Below are 14103 nucleotides of genomic sequence, written 5' to 3' on the forward strand. Positions count from 1 at the left end.
GAGAGTATTCCAGTCAACATTACAGTATACCTTATGACTGGACATAGTCATTCCCCTTGCACATGTCGGAACACACACACATACTTCATGACGTTCAAGGCGAAACCATCACGCTTCCCCTACTACTAAGTGTAATACTCCGCCAATAACTGATTTCTGGCGATGCAAAATCATACTGACCGAAAATCAGCGATGGGTGGACAAGTCTCATAAGTTTTTCTTGCGAGTGATACCACAGTGTCTTAGAAAGAGAGGCGTAATCGTCTTACAAACTGACAGACGTTAAAAGACACGATCGCAATAACTACTGCATATTATTGTCACAAGCGATCTTGGTTCAATGGATGAACACAAGTACCGATGTTAAGAGCTATACCAGCTTTATAAATCGAGGTATGGCACTACCTCCGAATGAAGTGGTTTTTCCAGACAAATACCGCAACACTGAATATAGACGGTGGTCACTGGAGTGAATATTATCAGATCAACAGAGTGGTTACACGTAGCTCACGATGCAACCTCGTGATAAAATCATCGAATTTAGAAAGTGATTCGGCTAAGAAACGTGGTATGACACCAGCTTTTGCAACTGCCTCATGCTGCTACTAGATATTTCTCTAATATTTGTAATGCATTCTGTCTCACTGCCATGTCAGAGGTTCTACAATATATCCACTAGGTTATAGGTGAAGGTTGATTGCGAAGGATCACAGACAGTAGGTGGTGTGCTGATCGAGGTCGTAAGAAATTTACAAAGGCTTTTCGGATCTCTTGTGTTTCGCTATCTGGTAGAAATGCTGTCTGGGATTTGGAAGCAACTCTTTCCGTTCAACCACATACCTGTATTGGATCCTATGGAGAAGTCCTTTAATGGTTACAGCCACTAGTGAATCATTTTTATGGCACTCTCATATCTTGAAATGAGTCACCCTTCTCGAACCTATTTGCTACAGTATAATTCCACCGTGGTTTTAGATAGTCCCTATGCATCTTGCAACTGCCCAGCAGACTCTGCGCTACCATCCATGCAGCTTTGTGCATGTGATCGTTGCGATTTAAGTCGAAACTGAGTAGAAGATGGAGAAAGCTGTATCTACCACCTTCTGCAACACATGTAGAAACAGTTAGTGTGACAGAACTGTGTTTTCACCATTCGATGGAAACAGGAACATGGTGTCATAGCTCCGCCAACAGTTCACAATTTGTAAGGTCAGCACCAAACAAAGCCCGCTGCTGCAGCAGGAGGTAGTATAAAAGACAGTATGGGAACTGGGAGAAGGACAAGGATTTTGCTTCTGCATTGTGGTGCTTCTCCAAACTACATACAGGTACGGCAGATTTGAGTCCCACATTCTATCATCGTTATTCTGTACTTTCCAACAGAGAAAATTACAAACTATGAAAGCTCCATTAACTTCATCCAGTAGAGAACTCAATAAGATTTTTACTGCATCTCTATCCTCCCATATATCGAAAACAAATACCATACGTGCCTGACACTGAGTACATGTGGCGGTCCTATTACATATACAGGTAATGATCCACTGCATGGACCAGTTTAAAGTTTTATCACCTGTTGTAAAGGCAGATGACCGTATCCCAAAGACTATACTGTAAGTCACATTAGATGCTCCCTGTGACCCTTTATCGTTTTTTGAAACATTGCTTTTTTTTCTGCTGCAACACGCTTTGTATACTGCCTCTCACAGAAAACTAGACATCGCACAGTGTAAATAATGTTGTTACTATTGATGCCATAACACACCACACAGACTGGATGATTTTAAATAAAAGATGCTTACAATCTAAGGTAAGTGGAAGAGTTCTGCGGAGTTGTGGAGCGTTTCCAGACTGCAGTCCGAAGGTGATTGACGACCTCTACAAAAAATGGTTCAAATGGCTCTGAGCACTATGGGACTTAACTTCTGAGGTCATCAGTCCCCTAGAACTTAGAACTACTTAAACCTAACTAACCTAAAGACATCACACACATCCATGCCCGAGGCAGGATTCGAACCTGCGACCGCAGCGGTCTCGCGGTTCCAGACTGTAGCGCCTAGAACCGCTCGGCCTCTACATTTAAATACATCTGTCACATTGATGGAATAGCTGATGGCTCTGCGTTCCATTTTTCCTGGCTCCTCATATTGCACTCATGAAAAGTCACTGTTTCAGTGCTAGTCATTCCCAGAAGTTGTTGCCCCTCCACCAAAACTCTTTCTCCCTCTCAAACAAACAATGCCAGACGCCAGTCAATAGTTATGTGCTAACCAACAGCGTACCAGTGGACAGATGGGATCGAAAGAGACACCGTCGATGTACTGTAATAATTAGCATCACAGCTGATAGTGTGAACAATTTTCCGAGTTGTAGAGTAATTTCAACAGCGGCCATGTGACAGCATGTTTCCCAATTTCAGTATCATTGCTTAGCCACCCATTCTCTACTCTGAGAGTATCATTGTGAATGCAGACAGATGACTGTGCAGTGCGTCCATTCATTTTAATCCTCGAACATATACATCATCAAACTATACCAGACAGAAATCTACATATTTGTAACATCTTGAGCATAGTGCATAATTTACGATCTGTCTTTATGTAGACAGGAGTCACAGTGCTAGGATAAAGTTAAAAGACTAAAACATCCCATCGCACAGTCTTTGACGAATCTGCCCTGCAGCACCGTTATTGATTCAATCTGCAGCTTACCAGGAGTAAACCGCTACATTCAGCATCTCGTGAACGAATGGAGCTTGCCAAGTTCGCAAACAGCCAAGTGCACAAGATTTCTCCAGATGCGCCCATGTCGAGGATGTTAGCATCCCCTATCGGTGTATGGCAGTAGATTTGAAAGTGTTGTGATGTAATAGCATATGGTTAAGAAGAACAAGAAACAGGTGGTTTTTATGCATGATGTAAACCCAGATGGATGAAGTTCGAAGCATTTTATGTAAATCAACTATGCTATCAATTTAAAAAGTATTATTCTAGTGTCTCGCATGAGTACCAGGAGGGTATAGATAAGAGAGAACACAAACACATGCATTCCTTACGCTACACTGTTCTGCACCTAAAACAGGCTATAATGTTAGATCGCTTCAGTTTCCGACCGCCGGCCGCGGTGGTCTAGCGGTTCTAGGCGCTCAGTCAGGAACCACGCGACTGCTACGGTCGCAGGTTCGAATCTTGCCTCGGGCATGGATATGTGTGATGTCCTTAGGTTAGTTAGGTTTAAGTAGTTCTAAGTTCTAGGGGACTTATGACCACAGATGTTGAGTCCCATAGTGCTCAGAGCCATTTGAACCATTTTGAACCAAAGTTTCCGACCCACTGGTCTTGTGGAATGTAGCGCTGTTAATATCCCACTGTAAGAAATATATTTCCAGCACGTGACATACATCCATCTTGCAGGTTTCTCTACGATATACTATGGTAACAAACTGTAAAATGAAAAAAGTAACTTCCTTAAAACATCAGCTCAATGTGATACATGTGCAATATAGCTTTCCAGAGTTGTATTGCGTCCACTGTTCACATCCGATCACGGTTCAGAAATTATACTTTGCCCGCTTCCGTCCTATATAAAATGATCGTTAGTAACGAAGAACATCTCTTACAAGGAAACGGATAAACGCATTGCAGCGTCATCCGACATGTGAAATTACACGACATGCTGCAACTAACTCTGTAAACAGAGCATGTGTCAAGCAGATGTATACACAGTGATTGCAGTGTCTCACAAACACCTATCGCTGACTTAGAATCATCTTAGTTATGAAACTGAAGTCTCGATTTTATACCCAAGATGCGACAGGGAAATGGAGTACATGGTATAAATCTTCGTTCGTTTAGAGGAGTGTGTCGTAACAAGATGGTAACGTTTCATCACACATGAGATGATTGTTCTCTGATGACCGAGAGGTTTGCTGTTATCAATCGAAAGTAGACAGTGCTCTAAGGCACAACACACGGATCACGTCGTTGTATACAAGTCGAACGCAGGCTATGTCATGCGACTGACGCATCCTGACAGAACGCAGAAGAAATGGTCAAATCACCTGCAGCAACATCTCCCTCTCCAGAATGCGTCATCAGTCTACCATTAAATCACACCTCGTTACAGGTCCCTCTCAATCGACCACCCCGTCCACTCTCTGTTATACTTTAACGCAGATGCATGTAAGTTTAGATACAAATGGTTCTCTGTTTACCTGAAAAGCATCAAATGGAGTAGTCAACTTACATGTATCACTGTTACCTCAGTAGACATACAGTAGAATGCTACATCGACGGAAAAAAGTGACTGTTTCCTTGGTTTCCTTCGCTTCCATGTCGACGTTTTCTCGGATTCCTCTTGCTGTCGGATACTTGTTCCTATGTACAAGAACTGTTCTGCGCCAACCAGAAGACGCGCAAGTACGAGGTGCATTCAACTTCTAAGGCCTTCGATTTTTTTTCTAATTAACTACTCACCCGAAATCGATGATACTGGCGTTACTTCTCGACGTAATCGCCCTGCAGACGTACACATTTTTCACAACGCTGACGCCATGATTCCATGGCAGCGGCGAAGGCTTCTTTAGGAGTCTGTTTTGACCACTGGAAAATCGCTGAGGCAATAGCAGCACGGCTGGTGAATGTGCGGCCACGGAGAGTGTCTTTCATTGTTGGAAAAAGCCAAAAGTCTCTAGGAGCCAGGTCAGGTGAGTAGGGAGCATGAGGAATCACTTCAAAGTTGTTATCACGAAGAAACTGTTGCGTAACGTTAGCTCGATGTGCGGGTGCGTTGTCTCGGTGAAACAGCACACGCGCAGCCCTTCCCGGACGTTTTTGTTGCAGTGCAGGAAGGAATTTGTTCTTCAAAACAGTTTCGTAGGATGCACCTGTTACCGTAGTGCCCTTTGGAACGCAATGGGTAAGGATTACGCCCTCGCTGTCCCAGAACATGGACACCATAATTTTTTCAGCACTGGCGGTTACCCGAAATTTTTTTGGTGGCGGTGAATCTGTGTGCTTCCATTGAGCTGACTGGCGCTTTGTTTCTGGATTGAAAAATGGCATCCACGTCTCATCCATTATCACAACCGACGAAAAGAAAGTCCCATTCGTGCTGTCGTTGCACGTCAACATTACTCGGCAACATGCCACACGGGCAGCCGTGTGGTCGTCCGTCAGCATTCGTGGCACCCACCAGGATGACACTTTTCGCATTTTCAGGTCGTCATGCCGGATTGTGAGCACAGGCCAACTCTGGAGGTGATCTGTTCAACAGTCATTCGGCGATCCCCCAAAACAATTCTCTCCACTTTCTCGATCGTGTCGTCGGACCGGCTTGTGCGAGCCCGAGGTTGTTTCGGTTTGTTGTCACACGATGTTCTGCCTTCATTAAACTGTCGCACCCACAAACACACCTTCGACACATCCATACCTCCATCACCACATGTCTTCTTCAACTGCCAATGAATTTCAATTGGTTTCACACCACGCAAATTCAGAAAACTAATGATTTCACGCTGTTCAAGTAAGGAAAACGTCGCCATTTTAAGTATTTAAAACAGTTCTCATTCTCGCCGCTGGCGGTAAAATTCCATTTGCCGTACGGTGCTGCCATCTCTGGGACGTATTGACAATGAAAGCGGCCTCATTTTAAAACAATGCGCATGTTTCTATCTCTTTCCAGTCTGGAGAAAAAAAATCGGAGGCCTTAGAACTTGAATGCACCTCGTACTTTCTCAATTTCACTGCATTTCAGTGCATTTGCCCACAATTTATACGTGTTTTCCGTCATTTTTCACAAATCTATCGATTTTTTAATGTCACTTCTACCCATGCGTTCATGGCATAACCACTCGCTCCATGTTCTAAAATTGCTTGTAAATGTAGTACAGCGCAAATGCACTATTTTTCTGACCGGGAGGCGTAGTATAGCACTGTACTCGATTGCATCCAGCTGCCTCCACCCACATATTCCACATTTGCAGTGCGTTTGCTCTGTTTACTGTATGTCTCTGTATGTGCAAGTTTCGTGCGATAGGCAATGAATCAGAACGTGTTAATGTCAGTTTAGAATCTGACACAGACCTCGAAGTCATGGCGGAAAAACAAAATGTATAGCAGAGTACAAAGCGTGTTAGAGCAGAAAACAAAGAAGCAATGTTTCAAACAACGACAGGGGGTCACATGGAGCGTATCTTGCGACTTACAGTATAGTCTGTGGGATATGGTCATCCACCTGCAGTACAGGTGATGAACTGGACTCGCATTCGGGAGGACGACGGTTCAATCCCCCGTCCGGCCATCCTGATTTAGGTTTTCCGTGATTTCCCTAAATCGCTCCAGGCAAATGCTGGGATGGTTCGTTTGAAACGGCACGGCCGAATTCCGTCCCCGTCCTTCCCTAATCCGATGAGACTGATGACCTCGTAGTTTGGTCTCTTCCCCCAAAACAACCCCAAGAACAACAGGTGATGAAATTTTAAACTGGTCTGTGTAGTATATTTAGTATGACTGCCACATGTGCTCAGTGTCAGAATGCATACGGTATTTGTTTTCGATGTATGGGAGGAGAGAGATTCGGTAAAAGTCTTATCGAGTTCACTATTGGATGAAGTTAATGAAGCTTTCATAGCTCGAAATTTTGTCTTTTGGGTGGTACAGAATAACGATGATAGAATGTTGGGATGACGGGCTTGAATGGGACATGAGTGACGTACATCTGCAGTACCTGTATGTAGACTGGGCAAGCACCACAATGCAGAAGCAAAATCCTTGTCCCTCCCGCAGTTCCCATGCTGTCTATTACCTACATTGTGTTGCAGGAGCGGGCTTCATTTGATGCTGACCTTACACATGGTGCACAGTTGGCAGAGCTACGACAACACGTTTCCTTTTCCATCAAATGGTCAAAACTAAGTGCTGTCGCACTAACTTAGCTTAGGCTGTTTCTACACAGGTTGCAGAAGATGGTGGATATAGCTTTCTCTGACTTCATCTCTGTTCTGACTTAAATTATAACGACCACATGCACAAAGCTGCAGGAATGGTAGTGCAGAGACTAAGGGGCAGTTGCAAGAAGCATAGGGACTATCTAAAACCACGTTAAAATTTTACTGTAGCAGATAGGTTCGAGAATGATGACTCGTTTCGAGATATGGGAGTGCCACAAATATGATTCACTAGTGGCTGTAACCATTAAAGGACTTCTCCATAGGATCCAACGAAGATATGTGGTTGAATGGAAAGACTTGCCTCCAAATCCCAGACAGCATTTCTACCAGATAGTGTAACACAACAGACCTGAAAATCCTGTGTACATTTCTTACGACCTCAATCAGCACACCATCTACTATTTGTGATCCTTCGCAATCAACCTTCGCCTAAAACCTAGTGGATATATTGCAGAACCTCTGACATGGCATAGAGACAGAATGCGTTACAAATGTTGGAGGAATATCTAGCGGCAGCATGAGGCAGTTGCAAATACTGGTTTCGTAGCACGTTTCTTAGCGAATCACTTTCTAAATTCGATGATTTTATCATGAGGTTGCATTGTCAGCGTCATGTAACCACACTGTTGGTCTGATAATATACACTCCGGCGATCACTGTCTACATTCAGTGTCGCGGTATTTGTCTGGAAAACTCACGTCATTCGGAGTTAGTGCCATACCTCGATTTGTAAAGTCAGTATGGCTTTTAATGTCTGTGCATCTGTAGAACCAGTACCGCTTGTGAGTCCATGCCTTGCCGTGTTGCTGCACTGTGCCGGGCAAAAGGAGGTCCGACCGATATTGGCAGGTGTCCCACGACTTTTGGCTCCTCCGTGTAAGAACTCTAATTTTATTGCGCTGTTTATTTTTAGTGTGATGGTTTTATTTCTTCATATGACATTAACTACCTAGGAGTCCAGCTAGAAAAGCTCTCTGGGTGAATACTGTGAGAAGGAAAGACTGGAAACCGACCAAACATGGTGAAATATTGATGGTGTAGGGACAGCAACCAATCACAAATTTACTTTCAGTTCCTTTATTCAAAGCGTACCGTTACAGGTTTCGAATCGTTATGATTTATCTTCAGACGGTTTACACGCTCTCCTTGCAACATGTGGTGCGTTTTTAAAGATTAATTGTCGTGAAATATCGGTTTGGAGTGTTTGTTTTCATAATATTCGTCGAACAGATGTGGATACATTCCCACTGCATTCTCATTGTTGCACACGTAAATTTTTCTCACTGAACACTTTAGATTTGTCAGTGAAAAGGTTTCTACTACGCACCACATGTTTTATACATACGTATGTATGCATACTGAAAATATTTCTACTACACACCACATGTTTTGATAGATACGTATTTACACATACTGAAAAGATTTCTACTATGCACCACATGTTTTGATACATACGTATATATGCATACTGAAAAGATTTCTACTACGCACCACATGGTTTGATACATACGTATTTATCAAAACATGTGGTGCATAGTAGAAATCTTTTCAGTATGTATACATACATATGCATCAAAACATATGGTGCGTAGTAGAAATCTTTTCAGTGACAAATCTGAAGTGTTCAGTGAGAAAAATTTACGTGTGCAACAATAAGAATGCAGCGGGAATGTATCCACATCTGTTGGACCAATGTTATGAAAACAAGCACTCCAAACCGATATTCCACGACAATTAATCTGTAAAAATCGCACCACATGTTGTAAGGAAAGCGTGTAAACCGTGTGAAGACGAATCATAACGTTCCGAAACCGGTAACGGTACCCTTTGAATAAAGGAACTGAAAGTAAATTTGTGGCTGGTTGCTGTCCCAACACCATCAACATTTCTCTTCAAATAACAGCCACAGCCTCCAACCATGTCGTCATATGACAAAATTGCATGGTAAAATATGTTCCGGAAGAGGACATGACCGAACAACAGTCCGATTACGAAAGGTAAACTCGAGCTCATCCTGTGGTATTATTATATTAACGGAATGGACTTCGTAGTTGCACCGGCCGTTTGCCGGTTAAGTGTTACTTTTATAAATAATAGATTCCGTCTTCAAACCCACTGTGCTACTTCAATTTTTTGTTTGTTCTTTACGTGAAAAATACCAAGTTGCACCGTGGCGCACCATAAATTCGATAAGAGAGTTCTAAGGTAGGAAGAGGTAGGCAACGGTGTACCACATGTGACCATTCCACGGACAGCAGTATTCACTTATTACGATGCTCTCCACATGTACGTCCTTTCTCTACAAACCACTGGGAAATGCGTATCAGAGGGTACTTCCTGTTCTACCACGCATTGACTGAACAATTACATTATTTATGTGTATTTGGACAAGGCAGCTTTTTTAATTGCATTTCGGCCAGAGCGGTCTCGTGTTACATGCCCGACTTCAGCAGGTGTTTTATTCTGCCCTGAATGTCTGTAGATTTTTTGGAAATTTTACTTTAATCTTTCATTGGTTTTGAGCACATCATCGTTAAATGCCCTTGTGGGTGCAGTAATTAGTAGAGCTCTGCATTTCGATGAAAACAACCGCTCGAGCATTTCCCATTTCGTGCCGCTGCTCAACGGCCTGCAAAGGCCAACGCTGCGATACGGCTGTGGCCGTCTAATGCGCCATGTGGCCGGTTGTGCTCCACCTCTCGGTTATCGGTTGGACTGTCGAGCACTGCCGGGAGCTCGAGCGTACTCACAATATCCAGGTAGATGCTATTTTCCTTGACTTCCGGAAGGCGTTCGATACAGTTCGCACTGTCGCCTGATAAACAAAGTAAGAGCCTACGGAATATCAGACCAGCTGTGTGGCTGGATTCAAGAGTTTTTAGCAAACAGAACACAGCATGTTGTTATCAGACGTTAAAGTAACCTCTGGCGTGCCACAGGGGAGTGTTATGGGACCATTGCTTTTCACAATATATATAAATGACCTAGTAGATAGTGTCAGAAGTTCCATGCGGCTTTTCGCGGATGATGCTGTAGTATACAGAGAAGTTGCAGCGTTAGAAAATTGTAGCGAAATGCAGGAAGATCTGCAGCGGATAGGCACTTGGTGCAGGGAGTGGCAACTGACCCTTAACATAGACAAATGTAATGTATTGTGAATACATAGAAAGTAGGATCCTTTATTGTATGATTATATGATGGCGGAACAAGCACTGGTAGCAGTTACTTCTGTAAAATATCTGGGAGTATGGGTGCGGAACGATTTGAAGTGGAATGATCATATAAAATTAATTGTTGGTAAGGCGGGTACCAGGTTGAGATTCATTGGGAGAGTCCTTAGAAAATGTAGTCCATCAACAAAGGAGGTGGCTTACAAAACACTCGTTCGACCTATACTTGAGTATTGCTCATCAGTGTGGGATCCGTACCAGATCGGGTTGACGGAGGAGATAGAGAAGATCGAAAGAAGAGCGGCGCGTTTCGTCACAGCGTTATTTGGCAACCGTGATAGCGTTACGGAGATGTTTAACAAACACAAGTGGCAGACTCTGCAAGAGAGGCGCTCTGCACCGCGGTGTAGCTTGCTCGCCAGGTTTGGAGAGGGTGCGTTTCTGGATGAGGTATCGAATATATTGCTTCCCCCTACTTATACCTCCCGAGGAGATCACGAATGTAAAATTAGAGAGATTCGAGCAAGCACGGAGGCTTTCAGACAGTCGTTCTTCCCGCGAACCATACACGACTGGAACAGGAAAGGGAGGTAATGACAGTGGCACGTAAAGTGCCCTCCGCCACACACCGTTGGGTGGCTTGCGGAGTATAAATGTAGATGAATGTAGATGCAGATGTAGAATCTCGGCCGGTGACAGTACAACCGCCGCGCGCTCTGCAGTGCCGAATCGCATTAGAAACCGTGCGTAAACGCAGTTAACGACCTGGCTTTGAGCAGCGCAGACAGCGTTATGGATAAACCAAGTATAGGTCGTAAACGTTCCATTCATGAAACGAAGAGAAGTATTATGGAGAGAATTAGGAGCGGATCATTAGTCCTGAAGAAGAAAGACATGTCGGAAGAGGAGGCGAAAAGTGAAGCTAAGAAATCGTTTGCACTTGTAGTGGATCCTGTCACGCAGGCTTCTGCTGGTTTCGTGCAATGTACCACACGTGATACCATACTTTCGTACCAGTCAAGCACAACAGGTACGATTCGGCACTGAATAAGTAAATGCGAAGGAGAAGTCCACCGGCCACTTGCAGTACCAGGTAGCATGAAGAAAGTTGTTGTTGATAGGTTTGTCGATATGAGTGGAATAGATTTGCTACCGTTAAATACTTGTAGTAAGATTGGCTTCAAAAATTATTCGCAGGAGCTCATCAATGTTGGCGCCACTTACGTCAAAGTCAGTATAGAAGATGTTCTTCCGCACCCTATCACTGTATCGCGGCATATTAAAGAAAAGGCAGACAAAATACAGGTGACAATGGTGCCCAAGCTAATATGTGCCTTAAAGAACAAAATGTGCGCTTTAGACGCTGATCTGTGGTCTGATAACTACAAGAAGAGAAATTTTTTGACTGTGACGTCGCATTATGTGAATGATGAGTGGCAGCTAGAACCGCTTGTTTTGATAACAGCCGAGTTTCCGGACGTACGTAAGACAGGCGAGAACATACGGTACGAAATCGAAGAGCGGATGCTTGAGTTAGGAATTAACAAGAATGTTCTTACGAAATGCTACTTTGTCACCGACCAAGGAGCTAATATGAAGAAGGCACTTGAACCTTACGACCGTTTGCCTTGCTTTGATCACTGCTTGATGACTGCGCTTCGTCACACATTTCAAGAGACGTTTTTAGAAGACGAAGCCCCTTAAATCCTGTCGTGTCTACTATCAGCAAGAGCTATAGTAGGCTATTTGAAGAGATCGGGTCACTCGGGGCGTCTGCGGCATTCTGTGAAGCGAGAAGTTGTAACTCGGTGGAACAGTATACAGTTAATGCTCAATTCAGTCATAAGTCAAATCGACGATATTCGAGATCTACTAGAATCCCGGGGGCAATCGACACTCTTAGAAACCTTCCAAGAAGGGTGCGTACGAGACGTTGTCGCTTTTCTAACCCCCTAAAGGAGCGAGTTTGGATTTGGAAACTGCAAAGATAACAACGCTGGAACGTGTGCTGCCGTGGTACAAGAGTCTGTTACATCATTGTGAACCAATAGACAGTGACAACGAGGTAAGAACACTTTTTATAGGTTGCGATCCTTTATACAACTGTTGAATTATCAGAGTGCAGTTATGTATATTGGGTTTCCTTTTCAGCTCATGGCGAAAATAAAAAGGAGATCAGCATACTTCATCACAGAGAAGTGCAAACTTGAGGCTATCCAATACGTGGCCACGGTTCTATGGCCATCACTGCGTCATTTGAAGAAACTCACAGCAGACGAAAAGCAAGCCGCGTATGCTGAAGTTCGACGATTGTACTCGGAACTGCCCGTAAATGGTAAGCTTCATTCACTGAAACCAATTAGTAAACGAATGTTTGTTTGTCTAATCTGCCATCTTTCGTTAGATCAACATTTATTACGTCTACAATGTGATATTTGGGAAAGGTTTCGCAGCTTAAACATTCCACAATGCGTTTTGATGTAATTTGTGCGATATATGTAAAATGTCACCGTAAATATAGTCGTTTAGTAACCAGTAATTCTAACTACGGTGTATACATATTTGAAGGTGACAGGAATATCTTACGGATCTTTTCATTCATGTTTAGAGTCCATTCAAGGAAACAGTGACCAAGTTCTTCCCATGAAAAAGTCCAGGATATACTGGAGTTCGGATGAGGACGACGAAGATGGACACGCAGTTACCACCAATGAACTCGACAGGTACCTTTCGCTCTCCAAATCCGACTGTAGCTGTGCCGAAGGACAAATTTTGCAGTGGTGTAAAACGCACGCGGGGTTATTTCCAAGGCTGTCGGTAGTACCCACAAGAGTTCTCTGTATACCTGCCACTAGTGCTGCCAGCTAGAGAAATTTTATCCAGGCCGGTCACCTGCTGTCCAGCAAAAGATCGTGCCTGGAATCAGACAAGGTGGATGATCTCTTATTGACCCATCACAATTACGTAAGTATTCGCAACATACCACGTAATCACAAGGAAGGAAACATTCCTCAAACTCTATAAATGTACGAGGGCTATCCACAAAGTACATTACGTTTCCGTTTGTGTCCGTTGGGGGCGGGGCTAACGCGGCTGTCTTGGTGTCATGGCATTCCGCCGCTCAGTCGGCATCCTGCCGTGCTAGTGAGAGGTTCGTGCTGTACTCCGTTGAGTTACTGTGACAGTTTGAAATGTCAGCGTTAATTGAAAATGCCGCGAAGTGTGAAGTGCGTGCTGTAATAAGGTTTCTGACTGCAAAAAACTGTACACCGATAGAAATCTATCGGCAGCTTTGTGAAGTGTATGGGGACAACATAATCACTGAAGGTGGAGTGCGTCAATGGGTCATAAAATTTAAAAATGGCCGAACTAACATTCACGACGAAGAGCGAAGTGGAAGACCCAGCATAGTGACTGCTGAACTTGTCGAAAAAGTCGATGCCGCGGTCCGTGAAAACCGTAATTTCACAATAACGGAACTCTCTATGAGTTTTCCACAAATTTCACGAAGTTTGTTGCACGAAATCATTACCGAAAAGCTTGGTTACCACAAGTTTTGTGCAAGATGGATACCAAAAATCTTGATAGAGATTCACAAAAATCAGCGAATGGCTGCAGCGTTAACGTTTTTGGACGCTTACGAGAAAGATGGCGACTCATTACTCGATCGCATCGTTACTGGTGACGAAAGATAGGTTAAGCATGTGAACTGCGAGACAAAATTGCAGTCAATGCAGTGGGGGCACAGAAATTCCCCCCAAAAACCCAAGAAATGCATGCAGACAATGTCGGCAAGGAAGGTGATGGCGACTGTCTTTTGGGACAGAAAAGGTGTGACTATTGTGGATTTCCTGAAAAGAGGCACTACAATAAACTCTCAAAGGTATTGCCAAACTCTGCACGAAATCAGAAGAGCAATACAAAACAAAGGGCTCAAAGATCTTGCTGATTCACAACAACGCCCGGGCCCACACGGCAAATGCC

The sequence above is a fragment of the Schistocerca cancellata genome, chromosome 3 (genome assembly GCF_023864275.1).
Source record: "Schistocerca cancellata isolate TAMUIC-IGC-003103 chromosome 3, iqSchCanc2.1, whole genome shotgun sequence".
NCBI lineage: Eukaryota > Metazoa > Arthropoda > Insecta > Orthoptera > Acrididae > Schistocerca > Schistocerca cancellata.